The sequence below is a fragment of the Camellia sinensis genome, chromosome 13 (genome assembly GCF_055761805.1).
Source record: "Camellia sinensis isolate YWXY chromosome 13, ASM5576180v1, whole genome shotgun sequence".
NCBI classification, from domain to species: domain Eukaryota; kingdom Viridiplantae; phylum Streptophyta; class Magnoliopsida; order Ericales; family Theaceae; genus Camellia; species Camellia sinensis.
The window spans coordinates 51,779,089-51,799,816 of record NC_138973.1 but is presented as its reverse complement, the minus strand read 5'-3'; the positions used below and the strand labels follow the sequence as shown (position 1 = coordinate 51,799,816).

At 42.6% G+C, this 20,728-nt stretch overlaps 2 long non-coding RNA genes and 1 pseudogene across 2 annotated transcripts in view; 2 read left to right on the top strand and 1 right to left on the bottom strand.

Moving 5' to 3' along the window:
• Window positions 1-649: 649 nt before the first annotated feature.
• On the top strand, window positions 650-2,650 carry LOC145806152 (uncharacterized). Its single transcript, XR_014348857.1, has 2 exons — window positions 650-1,958; window positions 2,038-2,650. It is a non-coding gene; the product is annotated as an uncharacterized LOC145806152 (long non-coding RNA).
• A 1,156-nt stretch (window positions 2,651-3,806) lies between these two features.
• The window catches only part of LOC145806153 (uncharacterized), a 187,393-nt gene continuing 170,471 nt past the window's right edge, over window positions 3,807-20,728 (bottom strand). Inside the window, exon 2 of the long non-coding RNA XR_014348858.1 lies at window positions 3,807-4,248. This is a non-coding gene — a long non-coding RNA (uncharacterized LOC145806153). The remainder of the gene's footprint in view (window positions 4,249-20,728) is intronic.
• Window positions 3,859-20,728, top strand: part of LOC114283785 (glutamate dehydrogenase 2-like) — a 35,227-nt pseudogene continuing 18,357 nt past the window's right edge.

Here is a 20,728-nt window from a genome sequence, read left to right as displayed (position 1 = left end):
CGTACATCCTTATTTTTTTCTTTAAGTGGATGGACTATTTTGTTACAAAATAGGATTCTGAAACTTATTGCCGATTACTCTTTATGATCAAAACATATGATCATAATGTGTTTTGGTCGTCTTACATCCTTGCATCCTTTAATGGATAATACGATGCAATATTGAATCTCTGAGGGAATACTTGGCATGCTTATAATATATAATTTACAACGTCTTATTTTATCGTTTTCTGATTTTGTTATTTGTTTCAATTTATGGTTCTACCATTTTTCAGTTAATTTGTAATAGTACGAAATGTAATTTGGAAGAATCAATAAAAAACAAAATGAAAAAAAAAAAAATCAGATTTATTTTAAAATACACATCAACTGTGGAAAGGAAACATAACACTAATTGGTCAATGGATCTTGTTAATCAATTCATTGGACCTTTTGGTCTAACCCATTGAGCTTCTCAAATTCTTATAATCAATCTATATTGATAATTATTTCAATTGTTCTTTAAGATAGAAAGTTCTATGATGTTGCGGTCCTGATCTCGTGTATACATGGTAGAATTCCCAACAAAATTCGTTTTTCTGTTCAAAAATCAATATTTGTCTTGCTTATATATAATATCCTACAATCTATATAATAAAGCAGAACGGATTTTGAAAATATGTTAGACACAATTGTCCTACTAGGACATTTGAACGGTTGAGATGACTTTCAATAACAACATCTAACGCTAAAAAATGTATGAACCAATTTAAGAATTTCATATTCCCGCCCATAAACATCTTCTTAGTGTCCATGTGTTAACCCACGTCCATGCTCTCTCTCTCTCAAAGCCATATCTCTCTCTCCCTCTTCCACGCTTCTCACTCATGTCCACGTCTCTCTCTCTCTCTCTCTCAAAGACCGAAACCCTAACCCACGTTTCTCACCCACATTCATTTCTCAGCTTTTCATAAATTCATCTCTCTATATGTTTGTGTATATATACAAGTTTTAGTAACCTTAGGTTGTTTTGATTATATATATATATATATATCGAATTCAAGCTTTTTGTGTATTGGCAGAGAGAGAGAGAGAAATGGAAGAGAAGAAGTACGTAGCGACAAGTTTCGATTGGGGTTGTTTGAGAGAGAAACACAAATTTGGGTAAAATGGTTTTCTGGGTTTGAAGAAATATTTCTCCCTCTTCATGTCCTCTCCCTCTCCCTCCTCTGCCGTCGTCAGAAGTAACACCTACAGCAACTCTTCATCCGTTCAAATGTCCCATCCCCCAAATCGATGAGAATAGTTTTAGATCTCAACATTCATTGATTCAGACCAATGTATAACAATCAAGGGAGAAAAAGAAGAAAGAAGACGACATCGATGTCGATCCAAAAGTGTTCGATGATTTCTTCGATCATTGCACATGTTAATGGATGATGCGTGTTGGTTGTTTTTTTTATTCTGATTTGTTTAAAGTTGTTTATATATTGATATTGATCATTTAAGTAAAAGTTTTTTAAATTCTGATTTGGGTACCCTGTTTTGTTTGTATATTGATATTGATCATTTGGGTACCCTGTTTTCATTTTTTATTCTGATTTGATCAAAGTTGTTTATATATTGATATTGATCATTTGAGTAAAAGTTTTTTTTTTTTTTTTTTTCCACCACATATATTGAACTGGGTTTGATTGTCTCTAGATATTGTTTTGCTTTTGAATCTCTATTTCAAAGGGATATATATGGAAAATGCTATAACTCTTAAATTTTCACTATATATAAATTCATGAGTGTGGAGTTCACAAAATTTGGTATTGGAGTTTGTTCAGGCATATGATCAATCTGTGGAATTTTTGTTTTTGATATAGGTCTATCCTGATCCCGTTAGGGTTGTGTCAATTGGCCGAAAAGTGGAGGACCTCTTTGCTGATCCAGAAAATGATGAGTGGTTATCAATTTCCGCAGAGTTGTGTGGAGGTAGCATCTCTTTGTAATTTCTGGTGCCACTTCTGGGAGTCCTATTAAATATTAAGGTGTAGTGTGTTGATTTTTTTAGGGACCCATTTATCAAATACATGAGAGGCTAAGGTGTTTGCTCTGTTGTCTGAAGGGGGAATTGCCAAGGGAATTCGTAGAGTAACTGCTGTTACAACAAACTCTGCTTCTAAGGCCTTGGAACTAGCATTGTCACTTGAGCAGGAAGTAAATGAGGCATCAAAAACAGAAGGAAGCTCCCTGGAACAGGTTGTCACTTCTTTTTATTATTTTTACCAGATTTAGATTCAGATACAATGTAAATTCAACTGCTTTTTCAAATTCATTATTCATGTTGACCGTGGCTTTTTGTGTGATAGTTTGAGTTACATTTTCTTCTTCCTGAAGCAAGGGTGTTGCTTAATTCATTTTTCATGTGTGACCCTGCCTTCCTCCATCAGCTTTTCTACCCTTTTTAACTTGCATTAATCTCTTTTTTGCCAGGTCTAAAATAGTTTTTCTGTTTATTTCATTCTTTCTACTTCTAAGGGACCAGTCTTTATACATTCCTTGATGTAGGCATTGTATCAACATGCCCCCTATGGGCCCTACCTTTCTACTCAACCATATCAGCATTCTTTTGTTGATTACTTGTAAGGACGTTTCTAAGCAATTGGTGTTATGATCCTGAGCCATATCCTGCTTGCGTGCCTTAAATACATTTCCCATCATTGGTTTGCAAAATTTGCTATTTATTCACTATATATAAATTCACTATTAAATAAATGATTAAATTCACTATATATATAAATTAAGTTAACAACCTTATTTAAGAGATCCATTTTGATCATTATATTTAGGGGAAATAACTGCACAGGGTAAATGTGAAAAAAAAAATTACAAATTAATGATAAATTTATAAATTTTAATAATAATGATTTTATAATTTGTTTTTAAGTTACTATGAATTTTAAATTTCTCTCTGATCTACTTCGAATGGATTTCATTTTGAAATGTGGTTTGATTTCTAAAAGGTTTTATTGTGTTTGAATTTGTGTTTCTAAGATTTGGGTTTGGGTTTGTAATTTTTAATGTGTCATAATGTTTATTAATTGGGTTATGACTCCCATTCGAAACTCAAACTTGAGCAACAATGGAATTTAAATAGGAAGAGAGAGACGTAGAGGAAAAAGAGAGACAGAGCGCTCTGCTCGAAAAAGAACAAAAACAAAAAGAAGTAGAAGAAGAAAAGAAAAAGTAGCTGTAGTTAAATAATTGCACAAAATTGTTTAAAGAATAATGCTACAGGATTGTTATTGTTTAAATAATTTTTTTTATATTAACAATTTATTTATTTTTATTAAAAAATAAAAAAATATCAAGTAGTTTTGATTATTCAGATACTTAACATATATTTGTGAGAAACCTAACGTCATTAAAAAAAAATGTTTCCATTAAATTTTTAGTAACAAATTATATAAATTATATTTAATTACATTTTCATCTCATTATTATTTACATCGTGTCTTTAGGCACGGGGGTATACACTATGGGAAGTTATTATTTTATTTAAATTCTAAAGCGTCTGGTACAAGTAAAACTGTTACAAATTCTTCAAGAAGAATAATTTTTTTTTAATTTATATTTTTTCAATATCTTTATCAAAAAATACTACAGACTCCATAAATTTAAACATAATACGTATACATTACAATTATATTTTAATCCTAATATTATTTACACCGTGCCTTCAGGCACGGGCATACGCTAGTAGTTATATACATTAGAATGAAAGTATATTACCTCCTCATACGTGCTTATCTACAAGAAGTTAATAATCATGCATAAAGGTGATGATGAAAGCTAAAATACTTAAGGTTTTCTTTGTTTCATACTCGTTGAAATGTTTTCAATATGTTGCAAGGTTGACCCGGATGAAGTAAATGCTCTGGCTCAGTTAATGACATGGAAAACAGAAGTAGCTGATATTCCATATGGTGGAGCAAAAGGCGGTATTGGTTGCAACCCAATGGACTTGACAAAGAGCAAGCTGGAACGTTTCACTCGAGTGTTCACCCAAAAGATCCATGGTTTTATAGGAATTCATGCTGATGTTCCTGCTCCTGACATGGGAAATAATGCGCAAGTATCGCCCCCTTCTTGTCACCCTTAACACTTCAAAATCACAAATATATATGTATATTTCAAATGCAATTGTTGTTACTTTATGCTTTATTTGGACAGACAATGGCGTGGATTCTAGATGAGTACTCAAAATTTCATGGGCATTCACCTGCAGTTGTTACAGGAAAGCCCATTGTCAGTAGGAGAATCAATGTTGAAAGGGCAACAAAATAGATATAGAAGTTGTGATCGATATGATGTAAGTGAAAAATGTTTACTAGTGCTTGTTTGGCATTTTAGGATCTCGGAGGATCGCTTGGCAGGGAGGCTGCAACTGGACCCGGGGTGGTTTTTGCAACTGAGGCTCTACTTGCTAATTATGAAGAGTCAATTTCAAAAATGAAGTTTGCTATCCAGGTACTTTTAACATCATGAAGTTTCATTCATCTATGTGCTTAATATCCTAATTATTAATTTTGTTACATTGATTAATTTCTTAGGCATTTGGAAATGTGGGCTCATGGGCAACCAAGTTTATTTATGAGCGATGTGGAAAGATTGTGGCAGTAAGTGACATTACTGGGGCAGTTGAGAACCCTAATGGGATTGATATTCGGCTCTCCTGAAACACAAAGAGAGCACAAACAGTTTGAAGGGGTTCAATGGTGGAGATGCTATGGATCCAAACGACTTGCTAATTCATGAATGTGATGTTCTCATTCCATGTGCACTAGGTGGTGTTCTCAACAAGTATGTGTTGTGCCAATCTATGAAACCCATGTTCTCTTCTTATTCCTTCCTTGTTGCATAGGTGCATTAGTGATTGTTTAGCTTTACATAATCCATCAAAAATAAATTATCACAAGTCAAACATATCCTATGGCCTATCTGACAAGTCAGCTATACATGTTTTGAAATTATCATTCACTAGAATGGAAGAATGTCTTATAGATATTAGTTTTGACTTGTTTGTCAACCACCAATGACACAAGTTTTGTTGTTCATGTTGTCCTTATAAGACCAAAACAAACACCAAACACACACACACAGAAAAGAGGAACACAAGGTTTACGTGGTTCGGCAATACGCCTATGTCCATGGGCAACAGATTTCACTATATGGAGAGAAATACAAAGATTACAACAATGGAGGAGGAGGAGACAACACTCTCACTCTACTCACACTCAGAGTCACACTCACTCTGTTGCTTACACTCTAATTACGCTCTTTTCTTCTAATTGCCACACTTGAACCTCTTCTATTCACTACCCTTTTATAGATACAATGGGAGTGCCAAAGTCTTCATATCTATCGACAGGCCATCGACAGCATTTACAGCAGCCACCAACAAGATCTAAAGATCAGCCACCCCACCATAGAGTAGCTTGACTAAACCTTTATCCCAAAACTTCAGCTCCTTCATTTGTCATTAATGAGCAACTATTGTTGACTTTAGTGAATCCAAGCCAACCTTCAACAAATCTCCACCTTGGCAAGGATTCTCCATCTAACATAGTGATCGATCAACATTGCCATACACCTGAAGGTGCTCATTTCTGAGAGATGTTGACCACGTCCAAACAGTGTCTGAACTTGATCCTAGAAACCACTTTTGTGAGCATATCGGCCGGATTATCTGTAGTATCAATCTTTTGATGCAGAATATCCCCTTCATTCACAATTTCTCGAATAAAAAGGAAACGGACATCAATGTGCTTGGTGCGGGAATGTTGACCCTGGTTCTTTGCCAAACAAATGGCACTCTAACTGTCGCAATGCACCTCGACGTGCTTCTGAACAATACCCAAGTCCTCAATCAACCCATGTAGCCAAATAGCCTCATTAAAGGCTTCTATCACTACCATGTACTCTATAGCAATCCCAGTTTTCCCTCCATTGATTATAGTATTCCAGACTTGGGTTTCGTGGTGTTAGTTGTTATTATATCTTGTTTCCGTCCTTCAATACTTTGTATTTGAGTTATAGGATGTTTTGGGCAGGATTGTTATAGGTTGGGGGTGATTGGGAGCAAATGGTTGCTGCCCAGAATTTTGGTTCTTCGCTCGAGCGAGGGTTTCTACGCTCGAGTGAGGGTCCTTTGTGTCTGGTCGCTCGAGTGACCACTTCTTCGCTTGAGCGAGCATCTGTTATTTCAGCACACAACAGCAGCTTCTTCTTCACTTTTCATCCACTCTTTTCATACAAACCCTAGACCAGCTGCATCTTCTCTCTCTATATACCTTCTCTCTAGGGATTAATCTACTTATAGTGTGTTTCTACCCTAACCTCTTTGTAAGAAAGATAGATGGTGACTTGGGCTTCCTTTTAATCTGAAAATTTGTGGGTTTGGAGCACTTTGGATTTTCACCATTTTCTTCATTTGGTCTCTCCATTTCGAGGTAGGGAAACCCTACTCCATCTTATGAGTTTTGACATAAGCTTTGGTCATTTTGATTAGTCGGTGTGGCTTGGTAATTTTGGAAAAGTTAGAGTTGATTTGTAATTTATAAAAGAGGGGTTTTCCATGCTTGAGTCAAATTTGTGTTATTGTAGACACCCCATTTTTGACCGACCTCAAGACTCAGACGTCACCGATTGAGCGCTTGGTGATGTTGCATAATGTGCTTGTTCAGAAGTTTCAGAGTCGCGGCCGTGAGCCCCGCCTCCAGACTTCCGAACCCTCTTCTGTGCCTTGCCTCGATTTGCGAACCAGACTCGGTTTTCTCTGTTTCTTTTCCTGAGGGGAGGGAGAGGTCCCGTAGACCATCTCTCAGTGGTCGTGGGCTATATTTTGTGGCTGTAGGCCATTTTGTCCATTTCGGAGCCTGGTTTCCGGTTTTTCGGGACCGTTGGCCATGTGCCTCGGTTCGGGACCGCCTAACCATCTCCGTTTGCTCTGGTTTTGGGCATGTGTCTTATTTTCTCCCTTTTGAGGGACACTGAGGTCTGAGAGACCCACTTTGTGGTCGAACACCACTCCCGGTGCCTAACAGCCAGTTTTCGGGGCCTCGGGCTGCGCGTTTCGGCCCCCGAACCTTCATTTTGCATCGGTTTGCGCTCATTTTTGGTGGAGACCTTATTTTCACTGTTAGAAAGCTTGTAGGAGGGTGGGAGGCCAGCAATTTTTCTGAAAAGCCAACTTCTTTTTGGTCAAAAGTGGTTCAGCATGAATCCAGGAAGGAGAAAAATTTGCGCGGCTTCACCGAAACGGGCGTAACTCTTTGCACAAGAGGAATTAAGATATGAGGCCACCACCATTGGAAAGCTTACTTCCGGGGCTTCATTTTTCACTCACGAATCTCCCAAGTCCAAGTCCGGGGGGGGAAGATGTGGTTGGTTGAAGTCTGGTTGGACCGAATCTGCGCGGCTTCACGGAAAAGGGCATAACTTTTTCTACAGGAGGAATTTTAATGCAAGGTTTGCGCCATTGGCAAGCTAACTTCTGGGGCTTCATCCTAGGGGGTGGCCGGCCACTTTTTTCCCTTTGACCTAGCCGGCCGGCTAGGGGAAGTGGCCGGCCGGCCACCTGCAACTCCAAAAGGTGGCCGGCCATGTTCCTCACTATGTGTGCTTTCCAGCTGTGCCTTGGTTTTCCCCAAAAAATATCTATATCCGGGGGACCCTTTTGGAGGGAACAGAAGGCTCATTTCCCTCCACTTTTTCCTAGACTCTTCTCTCCCTCTCTTGCATATATTGCTGGCCTCCCAACTCAAGAGAGAGGGTTACAAGAATTGTTTTGAAGATATAGATACATATCTCTCCATTTCCTTCAAGTTTTGGCTCCATTTCTCCATCATCATCAAGCTCTACCATCACCACTCCATTCCAGCAGCAAGGGGAAGAATTCCAGCAGCTTAGAGTCATCAAAGTTGGTCCAAGAAGCAACAAAAGCATTGGTCTTCAAGGGTGAGTATCAATCCCCTCTTTCTGAGCTTATTTTTGCAACATTTCTTAGCCATATATGCCTACTGTTTTGAGCTCCGGCCCTAACTGAGAGTGGCCTTCTTTTGAGCCCTTTTTCACTTTTTCTTAAGGGCTCAACACTGTTTGAGGCCCCCATATTGCACTTGCTTCAATATCCTTCTTAAATATCGTAATCTTGCATGTTATTTTTGGCCTACGTGTGATCTGTTTTGGAGCATGATGTGAACTATAAATAGGCTTATTTTGAGACCCTCTTCAACATTGAAGAAGGGCTCATCACTGTTTGGGACCTCCATCTGCCACTTCATGTTATATCCCTCTTTGGTCCCCTTTTCTTGCATGCTTTGGCAGCCCATTGTGCTTCTGTTTTTGGCCTTTTTACAGTACTGAAAATAGTCTTATTTTGGCCCATTCTTCATGCTTCGTTAAGGGTCTTTGGCTGTTTGATGAATTTTTTGTATACTTGCTTCTTTGGCCACCTTTTGGCCCATTTTCTTGCATAAGAGCTTAGCCATATCTATGTTTGTTTTTGGGGTTTTTACAGTTCTGTAAATGTGCATATTTTGGGCCCCTCTTCAATGTTGTTGAAGGACCCTAACCTGTTTGGGGTCAGCAGCTGTGAGTTGCTTCATAACCTCATATTTAGGGCCATTTTTGCATACTAGTTTTTCCCTATCTATGTTTGCTGTTTGGCCATGCTTTGTACTGGTAAAATGCTAATTTTGGGGCTGCCTTGATACTGTCTATTCATTGCATGCCCATATTGTGCATGTTTGGTATGGCTATAGGCCATTTCGGGTGCCAAAATTCATGTTTCGAGACTATTCCATGCATCGGGTGCACTTTCGCCCCATTTCGGGGCTGTTTTCCCCCACATTTCAGTGCTGAAATTCCATTAGCATGTTTGCATATCATTTTCCATACTATTGCATTGCGTATGCCATTGTCATGATTTGCGTGCCCGTGTGCACGCATTTCGAGGCACTTCATTTTTATCCTTCGGCCTCTTATGTGAGTGTGGTTGAGGCTCTCTCATGGTAGTATAAGTCCATGCTGCATTCTATATGCCATTTTAGCCATATTGCATTGCGTATGCCATTGCTTCGGTTTGCGTGCCCATGTGCACGCATTTCGAGGCATTCCATTTTCATTCATCGGCCTCTTATGTGAGTGTAGCTGAGGCTCTCTCATGTTAGTGTAAGTCCATGATTGCATTCTATATGCCATTTTAGCCTTATTGCATTGCATATGCCATTGCCTCGATTTGCGTGCCCGTGTGCACGCGTTTCGAGGCACTTCATTTTCATCCATCGGCCTCTTATGTGAGTGTGGCTGAGGCTCTCTCATGTTAGTGTAAGTCCATATTACATTTCCATGTCATTTGCATTGCGTATGTCATTTTCTCGGTTTGCGTGCCCGTGTGCACGCATTTCGAGACATCTCATTTTCATAGCATTGTGCATGCTAGGCTGTATCTTAGTTGCATTCATGCATATCATGCATATTGCATCGTGTTCGGGATAGAAGTTAGCTCGGGCACAGGAAACGAGGTGCGTTTCGTACTCCGAGTGACGGAACGTGTCTCAATTCCCTAGTCACTGACACTGCGGATCATCCATGATGGAGTTAGGTTCTTGTTGTGTTTATACGTGCATTCATTCTATATTGAGTTGCACATTTCGACTCCTCTGCCATCATGCATCGATATGCGTGATTGGTGGCACGAGGATCGAGGCATGCATATATCTGTGAAAATACATTGCTATGCCCCTTTCCTGCTCTCTGTTGCAGCAAATGAAGAATCAGCAAACTTCCGGAGTTTGGCGCGCTTTCCAAGAAAAATCACAAAACAGAGGCTAATTGGGGCATCCCAGTGGATTTCCGCGCAAGGCAGCCCAGACATGCATCATTCATCAGAAGCAAGGCAGTCCCTGGCTTGCACGCCAGTTTTACAGCTTTCTTAGTTAATTTAATTAATTAATTAGAAATTTGTATATTATTCGGACTGTAATATTTGGACTGTAATATTCTTTTATTCGGGACTGTATATTTATTCGGACCCTCTGTGCGAGGGCATAATTGTAATAAGTGTGGGTGAGTGTGATGTATATCTTCCAATCCCACATCTTTCTTCCCTTTTATTTACCAGCTTATGATGGTTAGATTAGGGCATATTTAAATTAGCATACAGTATGACAGCATGTTTGCATCATTCATCTGTTTTGCATGCACCGGGCTCGGCGCATCATACTAACTGCATTGTATTTCAATTTCAAAGTTGAATACTTGTTAACTGTTGCATCTCATATGCCATGTTTAGAATAGCCGAGCCGGCTATAGTTGCATTTTGCATGTGTTGCATTAGGCATTTCTGTATACTTAGGATTCATGCATGGATTTCTAATGAGTTTCTGTTTTGGCTTAGAGTACTCGGTGAGTTTTTATGCTTTAGCTTCCTTGCATGCGTGTGAGTGATTGCCATGAATAGCATGCTTACCATGAGGCTATTTGCTTATGTGATATAACTGCCTGAATGCCTGTGGGTGAAGGTTGGGTTATTTGGATTGAAACAATTCATCAAATGTTTGTTTTAAGCCCACTAGATAGTGGCAAAACCATTGTTTTCTAAGCCCACCCGAGGGTGGCAAATCCACGTCTTAGCCTACCTGCAGGTAGCACCATCAAACCATTTTCAAACAAACAAACATGAAATGTTTTGTTCCAATTCAGGCGACTCAGTCTATACTTGTATGCTGTGCGCATCACATAGTAATCTAGGCTAATAACCAGAATAAGAACATACAATGTTTTCAAAAATAGATATCATGATTAGTAGAGGCCGGTGTCTGACCGGGCGAGCGGGGGTGCTCACGAAGTGACCTTCCCCAATCGTACCCTAGTTCCCGAGCCGAGGCAACTTTGGTGATGACGGACACATGGCCTTTGGCACCGAGTCAGGGTTTCCTAAATTTCCCGAAATAAAATATTTAGGTGGCGACTCTGTATCTAGCAAAGCAGTCCATGTTTGGCACTTCTTTCAAAATCTGTTTTCTCAAAACGATTTGCAGGATTTGGACTCTTTGGTTCAGATTTAGAACCGTGACAAATTTGAGAGTCCTGAGCTGTAGTGACCCCAAAATGAACAGAACGGGAGCTCGTTCCTCCCGGGGCGTTCGGGGACGTTTACAGTTTCTAGCGACTCCGCTGGGGATTTAGAGAACTTGACTCGAACTCTTGATATCTGTTTTTGACTACACTTGTGTGTTTCTTTGCATTTGCATTTGCATTGGTGCGCCTAGGACACCGTGTTTGCCATCTGCTATTCCTGAACGGTTTGCCGGAGGCTTGTCTTGTCAAGGCATGACCATAAGGCTGACCGGTTATGGGCTCTGCCAGTATGGGAACACAAACCCGGTTTTACCGGGGCACCCTCTTTGACCATTCGACCTAGTGCATATTCGGATCCATAGTGACCATTCCAAACTAGGACAGGTTGCTTACCCGTTTATAGGTTGTTTGAAACCGCTGCGTGCGTAGTGAAACCCTAGCTCCTGACAAAATAGGACAGGAAAACCCTACCCCAACATAGGGGTGTTTTTGGCTCTCGCTTATCTGCTATGTGCTTTTAGAGTGCGTCTCTACAGGAATGCATGTATCAGTTTGCAAGTCTGGGCATCAGGCCTGCGGGCATTACTATCAGTATTTGGGAGTCAGCTTTACCTGTGCGTATCAGACTCAGATTTGGGGCAGAATTTTAGGGCAGAATTCAGTAGAGAGTACACTCACTCAGCTTTGCTCATGTGGGTTATCGTGAAATCAGGCTGAGGTGCTATCTGTTTTCTCTTTTGCTAGGTAGTCTTAGAACCATAGCTTCAGAAGGCTTCGATATCCCCCGGGTACATTGGACTAGTGCCGATAGACTTTGTTAGGTCAGAAATTCAATTCAAGGGCAACCAGTGTTCTTTCGCTGAGGCAAGGTAAAGAAAAGCCGGTCAGGGCTCATCTGTTCATCTAATCCGTCAATCGCCAGTCACATCACCTTTGTTCAGACTCAGCAGACCGTGATGGCACAAGGTTCGGAAGAATTTGCGGCCGTGATAGCAGCGCTAAATCAGGGAACTGCCATGCAGACTGAGACCAGTATTGAAACGCAGCGCCCATCTGGGGCATCTGCCTCACATCCAACTTTGGGACCCCAGCCGAACTTTGACCCAATTCCACCAGTTGAAGATTTGCAGTGTCTGAATCCTCAAGAAGGGTTGGCTCAAGCTCAGGTGCTCAGACCCCTGGTGCAGCCTAATGAGAGAACTCAACCCTTTCATGTTGATGAGTTCAATCTGACTACAGTGAAATTGCAAACCTTGAGAAGCAATTCAAAAAGGCACAGGGCCTTAACTCTATTCCTGACATTGAGGATGGGCGCACCGAGGCTGCCATCCGGCTCCCAGACAGATTCAAAATGCCATATATCGACCGTTTCGACGGGTCTTAGATGTCCTGAAGCTGATGGGTCTGACTAAGCCACAGAAACTCTCTCTGTATGGAAGAACCCTGTCGGGTGTAGCAGCCACTTGGTATGCCAAATTGGAGGATACAGTGAAGCAAAACTGGGAAGAACTGGCTGAGGCCTTTGTCGATCAGTATTCCTACAATACCCAAGTTGAAATGACCATCCAAGAGCTTGAAGCAACTCGCCAGAACCCAACAGAGCCTTTTGCGGAATTCGTTGCAAGGTGGAGAGCAAAGGCAGCACAAATGACAGATCGTCGCCCTTCTGAGAGGGATCAAGTGCAGATGATGGTCCGAAACCTCGAGCATGATATGTTGCAAAAGTTGATAGTCGCTCCACTATTCACTTTCAAAAGTTTGCATGAACTGGGGGTTCATGTCGAGAATGCGTTCAACAGCGGGATCATTCCCAGGACAAGGGAACTGACAAGGAAGGTGATTTCAGGGAGTACCAACGCTGGTAGTAGCGCTATTCCCAAACCCACCGAAATCAATACAGTCGCCACAGCCGACCCTTTTGCCAAACCAAGCCTACAAACAGCTGGCCCAGCCCGAGCTCAGGGTAGAACTTTCACCCCCCTCTATATGAGCCTGACTAGCGCACTAAAAGCCTTGATGGAAAAAGGGCATCTCAAACCCCTCGATCCTCAACCTCTTCCTGACCCACTCCCAGCCAGACATAACCCCGCCAAGTACTGTGTGTACCATCAGCAGCGCGGTCATGGCACCGACCGTTGCTACTGCCTTCGTCATGAGGTCCAAAATCTCATCGACAACCGGACGATAGCTCCACCTTCAGACCCTAATGACCAAACATCTCCTGCCTACCTCAATCACATCCACATACTGCCGTCCACCTTTGACCCCAGCATATACATCACCCCGGCCCATCTACCCAAGCCTGAGGTGTTTATCCCAGAAAGCATGGACTTATGCATGATGGGTGCACCTGAACCTCAACCATCTCAAACCCGTGAACCCACTACTTCTGAGTTGATGGGAATGATTAAAGATCTTCAAAAAACCGTGACGGATCTGGCCTCCGGGACATTGGCTCCATCATCGACCACACCACATACCGGGAACTTCATGTCAAAAGACTCCCCGATGTTGGGACGGGCTGCATTTGAGGAAAGCCAATCCCTTGGCAGAGTGGAAGTGAGTGGGAGGAACAAGATAGGGGCGGACATGGATCCCAATGAACGTCTTCTGTTGGCTGTTGAGGCCTTGAAAGCCGAGGGACTGAACAAAGAGCAAGTCCTCGCAGTTGTTGCAAAAGCTGTGGATGACACTTTCGCTGCTCAAGTTGGGGGCGATCTGAATCAAAGGGAACATCGGGAGAAGGACTGTCATACTAGAGACGATCCTGCTATCTCTAATCCTCCACTCGGAAGAGATCGACAAACCAGGCCAGCACCTGCCAATCCCTTTGCTGGTGCGCCCAGTAAAAATCCACAAGCCTTGAAGTACCAACCCCTAGGTCGGAGGGTCTTCCATGCCCTCTATATGCCTTTGTCCAAAGCTCTCCAAATCCTTGTTGGAAAAGGCCATCTCAAACCCCTTGAGCCTCGGCCTCTCCCGAACCCTCTTCCGGCTACACATGATACTACCCAGTACTGCGTGTACCATCAACAAACTGGCCATACTACCAACGCCTGCTTCCGTCTTCGCCATGAAGTACAGGATCTATTTGACAACGGGGTCATCCCCGCACCAGGTCCTGCAAAGCCTATCGGCACTTGATCAGTGAATTTGGGGGATAATGTGATGTGATCGAGGGATGAACCACCTGCGGGCGGCGTTTAGTTTATTTCAGATATGGTGTATGGCATGCACTGTTTTGAGCATTTGTGAATGCTGGTTTTTGTACTGTCTGACTTGGGTATTGGGTCAGTTTTTGTTGTTTTGTACAGAGTCAGTCTTTTCTTACTGAGTCAGTAGGGTTTGTCTTGTTGTATCGAGTCAGTCCTGTTGTACAGAAGTCGGATGATTCCGGGGGTGTTACCTCGGATATCATTATTTTGTTTTGCGTCTGTCTTTTCGCTTCCTTGTGAGTCTGTTTCTGCCTTGGAGCCAGTTGTACCAACATATTTGAATGAAACAGCAGTGGTTTTTCATGCTTTGTGCTTGCTTCTGCTCTGTGCCAGTTGTGCTAGAAAGTTTGAATGAAACAGCGGTACTTTTCGCCTACTCTTCTGCACCCCAAAATCATTCCATTAACCTAAGTTTTTCAAAGTTTTTGAACACTGCGGTGAAAACGAAGAGGAAGGGATTCCTCGGGTTTTGCAAAATTTTGATCAATTGAGAGAAAGAGAGGCATGCTAAGCCCTTAATGATTGAGATCATGCTTGTTAGCGTGAGTACTGGGAAGGATCCTGGCTTGATCCAGATTGGTTCTACACTATCTTCAGCGCGAGCGATTTGTCGCTTTCTTAAAAATTTTCAAAAATAAAATGTTTTGCGCGGTCCTGCGAAGACTTGTGTGGAATCGCTCTTGAGATTGTGCAGCTTAGGATCGCTCTCAGCCTCGAGACTCGAGCCCTTGCTTTCAAACCTTGGGCCCATTCAGAACGTTCAACGGTCAACTACAATGTGAGGCCTGTGTGGCCAGATTCAAAGCAGCCCTCGAACAAGAGGCAAGGAAGTCGGGTCAAGAAGATCAGGTCTCATCAGAAGAAGTTTACGAAGCTAGAACAGCAGCCATTCTCCTGGATTGAGATGACTTCGGGATCTCAAAACCATTTGACATGGACTTGTTATACTTTTACCCCTTGAGAGGCTCGCTGGGCCGAAAACTCGGAAGGGCGACCCAGGCAAAAGTTAGAGCAAGAAAAAGAACAAAAAGAACAAAAAAAAAAGAAAAATGCAAAGAATGAAAAAAAAAAGAGAAAAAGAAGAAAAATGAAGAAAATGAAAGAAGAAAAAGAAGCAAAAAAAAAAAGAATGAAAAGATACAAAAATTGAAAAAAGAAGGACAAAGCTCGCAAGGTCGAAAACCCGCAACGGGCGCCTTGGCAAAAGTTAGAGCCTAAAAAGGAGAGGTTAATACCCGAGTGTACTTTAACCCCGAACTACGTAAGGCTTGATTCCCATCATTGGGATACGTAGGCAACTTCATTCTGAAGTCCAGCCCTAAAACACTTCAAATTCGATCATGTCCATGTAATAGTTCTGATAATCTTTGCCTTCTCTGTATCCGAGAGTTCGGTTGCAATCATCACTTCGAGGACTGATTATAATGCGCTGCGGTGCCATTCAGACAAGGGGCAACTTTCCGTTGCCATTCAATGCGCCGTGGCGCCATTCAGACAAGGGGCAACTTTCCGTTGCCATTCAATGCGCCGTGGCGCCGTTCAAACAAGAGGCAACTTTCGTTGCCATTCAATGCGCCGTGGCGCCGTTCAAACAAGAGGCAACTTTCGTTGCCATTCAATGCGCCGTGGCGCCGTTCAAACAAGGGGCAACTTTCCGTTGCCATTCAATGCGCCGTGGCGCCGTTCAAACAAGGGGCAACTTTCCGTTGCCATGCAGCTCTCTTCGAGCAAGGGGGCAATTTTCGTCCAGATCCGAGGTTGTGTGTCTCAAGGGTAGGTTCCGTGCTCATTCAGCAGTGGTCGTTTGCGAAAATAGTCTTTGAGAATTTTTACTGAGGTTGACTAATTTTCTCGAAAATTGTTTCATCTTTTCCAAAAACTGGACCATTTCTTGGACCAAAAAAAGGAAAATTTTCAGTGCTCATAGCCTGACTTGCATGATTTTCAAATCAAAAATTGAACAAGCATGTTAATCTAACTTTCATGTTGGTCAAAATTGTTTTAAAACCAAAATAAAAAATGGTCAAAATGATGAAATAGGGGCACAGTTGAGTCAGATGTTCTGTCTTCCTCCTGTTGTCAACTTACTTGCCAGAAAGGGAACTCTACTTGCCGAAAGGGCACCATATTCGCCAGAAAAGGGCACCACTGAGGCTGATCACAAAACGGCTGAAGGTTCCCTCATCCTCCAAGCAACAAGGTATCAAGCCAAGTGCGAAGCACGAACCGGAACGGGACAAGATATTCCACTCCTTTATCTAGACAAGTCTGATCACGTCCAAACTCCCCAGCAGAGCATCGTCAACCGATGTCAGCTGCAGATTTGCTACACACCCAATTGTAGCGCAGCCCTTCTTTGAAAGAAATTCACTATTGTGAACAAGAATCAAAAGCTGGTAGAATACCAGGGGCAAGGGCCCACGACTTCTTGTTTATCCATCAACCGCCCAGGGGAGGGATTGAAAAAAAAAACGAGAGATTAAAGAATAGAGAGATGTGCGATGAGAGAAAAAGTGAGAAGAGGGCTTTTTCAGAAAAATAGAGCTTGAGGGCCGAGTGATGTGAGGATCACAAATAAGAAAGGGTGGGAAACAATACCCGGGGAAACAGGCTCCATGTGCACATTTGAGTCTTGTGTTTTATTTTGTCTGTCTTGATTCTTGTTGTGAGTCGCTTCGAGTGTTACTCGATGTGTTTAGGTTGTTTACCTTTTGTTTTCCGTTGCTGAGTCTTTTTCACTGTGTGCAGTCGTAGGCTCAATACCCGGTTAAGAACTCATTTCTCAATTTCAAAAAAATCATCTTGTGCTCAGAGTGTTGTGCCATTCTCCACATTTGTACAAAACAAGATTTGTTCTTTCATAAAACTGCAGGGCCCACCCCCGATAAGTGTGAACGGTAAAACAAGGACCTATCTGAAGCTATATAAGTTCCGGACTACGAAGCAAAAGAAAATAGGGAAAATTTTGAGCATCTGAGTGTGTTTCACCTTCAGAAAATTCTGAGATTGCATTCCATATGTACCTCTTCAGGCCTTGCCAGTGCCCCGAAGAATGAGTGTGCCTCTACTCCAAGCTTAAGCATGCTTCAAGTCAGAACGGCAATTAAAGCAGCAGCAGCAGATGTTATCTCTCGCCAATATGAACAGGGTGTGCCCTTTTTGAGCTGAGTGTGTTGCAAAGTCCTCTAAAAGGTAAATCAGAGGCACCAAGAGTACATATTTGATGCTCCTCTACTACATAGAATGTACACTTTCATATACACTTCTGTGACATGCGTGCCGCGCATCGTTATGATTCATGCATAGAATATGCTTGCTTTCGATTCTGCATAGAATTTGCTTTCAATATTGCATAGAATATGCTCCTATTTCTTGCATAGAAAATGCTCATATCTTTTGCGTAGAAAATGCACTCTTCCATACTTGCATAGAAAATGCACCTCATTTGCATAGAACATGCATTCACTCGCACTATCTTGTGCACTTACACTTTGTATCTCACTAGCACTGTTTAGTGCATTTCAAAATCAATCGCGCTGTTTAGCGTATCGCACTATTTTGTGCATTGCATTTCAATCGCGCTGTTTAGCGTATCGCACTATTTAGTGCATTTCAAAATCAATCGCGCTGTTTAGCGTATCGCACTATTTTGTGCATCGCATATCAATCGCGCTGTTTAGCGTATCGCACTATTTTGTGCATTGCATTTCAATCGCGCTGTTTAGCGTATCGCACTGTCTTGTGCATTTCAAAATCAATCGCGCTGTTTAGCATATCGCACTGTTTAGTGCATTTCAAATCAATCGCGCTGTTTAGCGTATCGCACTGTCTTGTGCATTTCAAATCAATCGCGCTGTTTAGCGTATCGCACTGTCTTGTGCATTTCAAATCAATCGCGCTGTTTAGCGTATCGCACTGTCTTGTGCATTTCAAATCAATCGTGCTGTTTAGCGTATCGCACTCTCTTGTGCATTTCAAATCACTCGCGCTTTCTTGCGCATTGCACTGTTTTGTGCACCTTACTTGCATTTTGCACGCATTCCATCGCGCTATCTTGCGCATCTCACCTGTACTTGTTAGTGCATTGTATCGCGCTATCTTGCGCACCTTATCTGTATCGCACTATTTTGTGCATTCACCTTGCTCGTACTGTTTTGTACACCTTTAGCATCGCACTATTTTGTGCATCTGTTTAGCACTGTTTTGTGCATTCACTCTGCATCGCACTGTCTTGTGCACTCTGTGGTCTAGGAGACCTTAAATCCTCCGGTCTACGGAGACCTTAAATCCTGCATCTTTATTCGCACTGTCTTGTGCACTCCCCGGTCTAGGAGACCTTAGCTCCTCTAAAGGTGCAATTCCTTTGGTGTTTGTCGTGCCCGAACGACTTCTGGTGGTCTGGTATAGCCACCTGCCTGTGTTTGCTGTGAGTTCCTAGGAGACCAACTAAGACGGTGGAAACTAGAGTTCGAATGGCTTATGCCTAGAACGCAAAGGTTCGGGTTTCCGAGATTAAAGTCTGGTTTAAATACCCAGGGGTATATCCTCGGCTTGAAATCTGTATGGCAGCCCCATAGATTGAGATAGCATCTGTATGCACCTCAATTCTGGATACTGATCCAACCTAGTCTGTCACCCTGTTGGAGAATAGAGAAAGCTGTGACCATAGTCAGGGAGAAAAGTAGTACCTGTGGTTCAACCAAAGAGAAGCGAAAGATCCCCAGCAACATGAGGGAAGTCATTGCCAATTGCCCCTGTAAGGTACCTTTACCTCTTAGCTATTACATTGCATTTTAGCCACTACATTACAGTGCATTGCATGAATCCTCAATTTTCAAACCGGCTTCGCGTAGCGTATAAGTCCAATCTTCAAAATCTTCTTGCATATCATTTTGCATTTTGCCCCCTTGCCTGCGGGCATGACTGCGGGCACATCTCTGTTTATTTTGTACGTTTGTCTAAGTCTTCGGCCTCGTCAAAAATGGGTCGTCTCTGGGCTTTGACATTCACTCCCGTCACTTATGACTTCCGAGTTCTGTCAAAGAGGGGCAACTGTAGACACCCCATTTTTGACCGACCTTAAGACTCAGACGTCATCGATTGAGCGCTTGGTGATGTTGCATAATGTGCTTGTTCAGAAGTTTCAGAGTCGCGGCCGTGAGCCCCGCCTTCGGACTTCCGAACCCTCTTCTGTGCCTTGCCTCGGTTTACGAACCAGACTCGGTTTTCTCTGTTTCTTTTCCTGAGGGGAGGGAGAGGTCCCGTAGACCATCTCTCAGTGGCCGTGGGCTATATTTTGTGGCTGTAGGCCATTTTGTCCATTTCGGAGCCCGGTTTCCGATTTTTCGGGACCGTTGGCCATGTGCCTCGGTTCGGGACCGCCTAACCATCTCCGTTTGCTCTGGTTTTGGGCATGTGTCTTATTTTCTCCCTTTTGAGGGACACTGAGATCTGAGAGACCCACTTCGTGGTCGAACACCACTCCCGGTGCCTAACAGCCAGTTTTCGGGGCCTCGGGCTGCGCGTTTCGGCCCCCGAACCTTCATTTTGCATCGGTTTGGGCTCATTTTTGGTGGAGACCTTATTTTCACTGTTAGAAAGCTTGTAGGAGGGTGGGAGGCCAGCAATTTTGCTGAAAAGCCAACTTCATTTTGGTCAAAAGTGGTTCAGCATGAATCCGGAAAGGAGAAAAATTTGCGCGGCTTCACCGAAACGGGCGTAACTCTTTGCACAAGAGGAATTAAGATATGAGGCCACCACCATTGGAAAGATTACTTCCGGGGCTTCATTTTTTACTCACGAATCTCCCAAGTCCAAGTCCGGGGGGGGGGGGAGATGTGGTTGGTTGAAGTCTGGTTGGACCGAATCTGCGCGTCTTCACGGAAAAGGGCATAACTTTTTCTACAGGAGGAATTTTAATGCAAGGTTTGCGCCATTGGAAAGCTAACTTCTGGGGCTTCATCATAGGGGGTGGCCGGCCACTTTTTTCCCTTTGACCTAGCCGGCCGGCTAGGGGAAGTGGCCGGCCGGCCACCTTCAACTCCAAAAGGTGGCTGGCCATGTTCCTCACTATGTGTGCTTTCCAGCTGTGCCTTGGTTTTCCCCAAAAAATATCTATATCCGGGGGACCCTTTTGGAGGGAACAGAAGGCTCATTTCCCTCCACTTTTGCCTAGACTCTTCTCTCCCTCTCTTGCATATATTGCTGGCCTCCCAACTCAAGAGAGAGGGTTACAAGAATTGCTTTGAAGATATAGATACATATCTCTTCATTTCCTTCAAGTTTTGGCTCCATTTCTCCATCATCATCAAGCTCTACCATCACCACTCCATTCCAGCAGCAAGGGGAAGAATTCCAGCAGCTTAGAGTCATCAAAGTTGGTCCAAGAAGCAACAAAAGCAT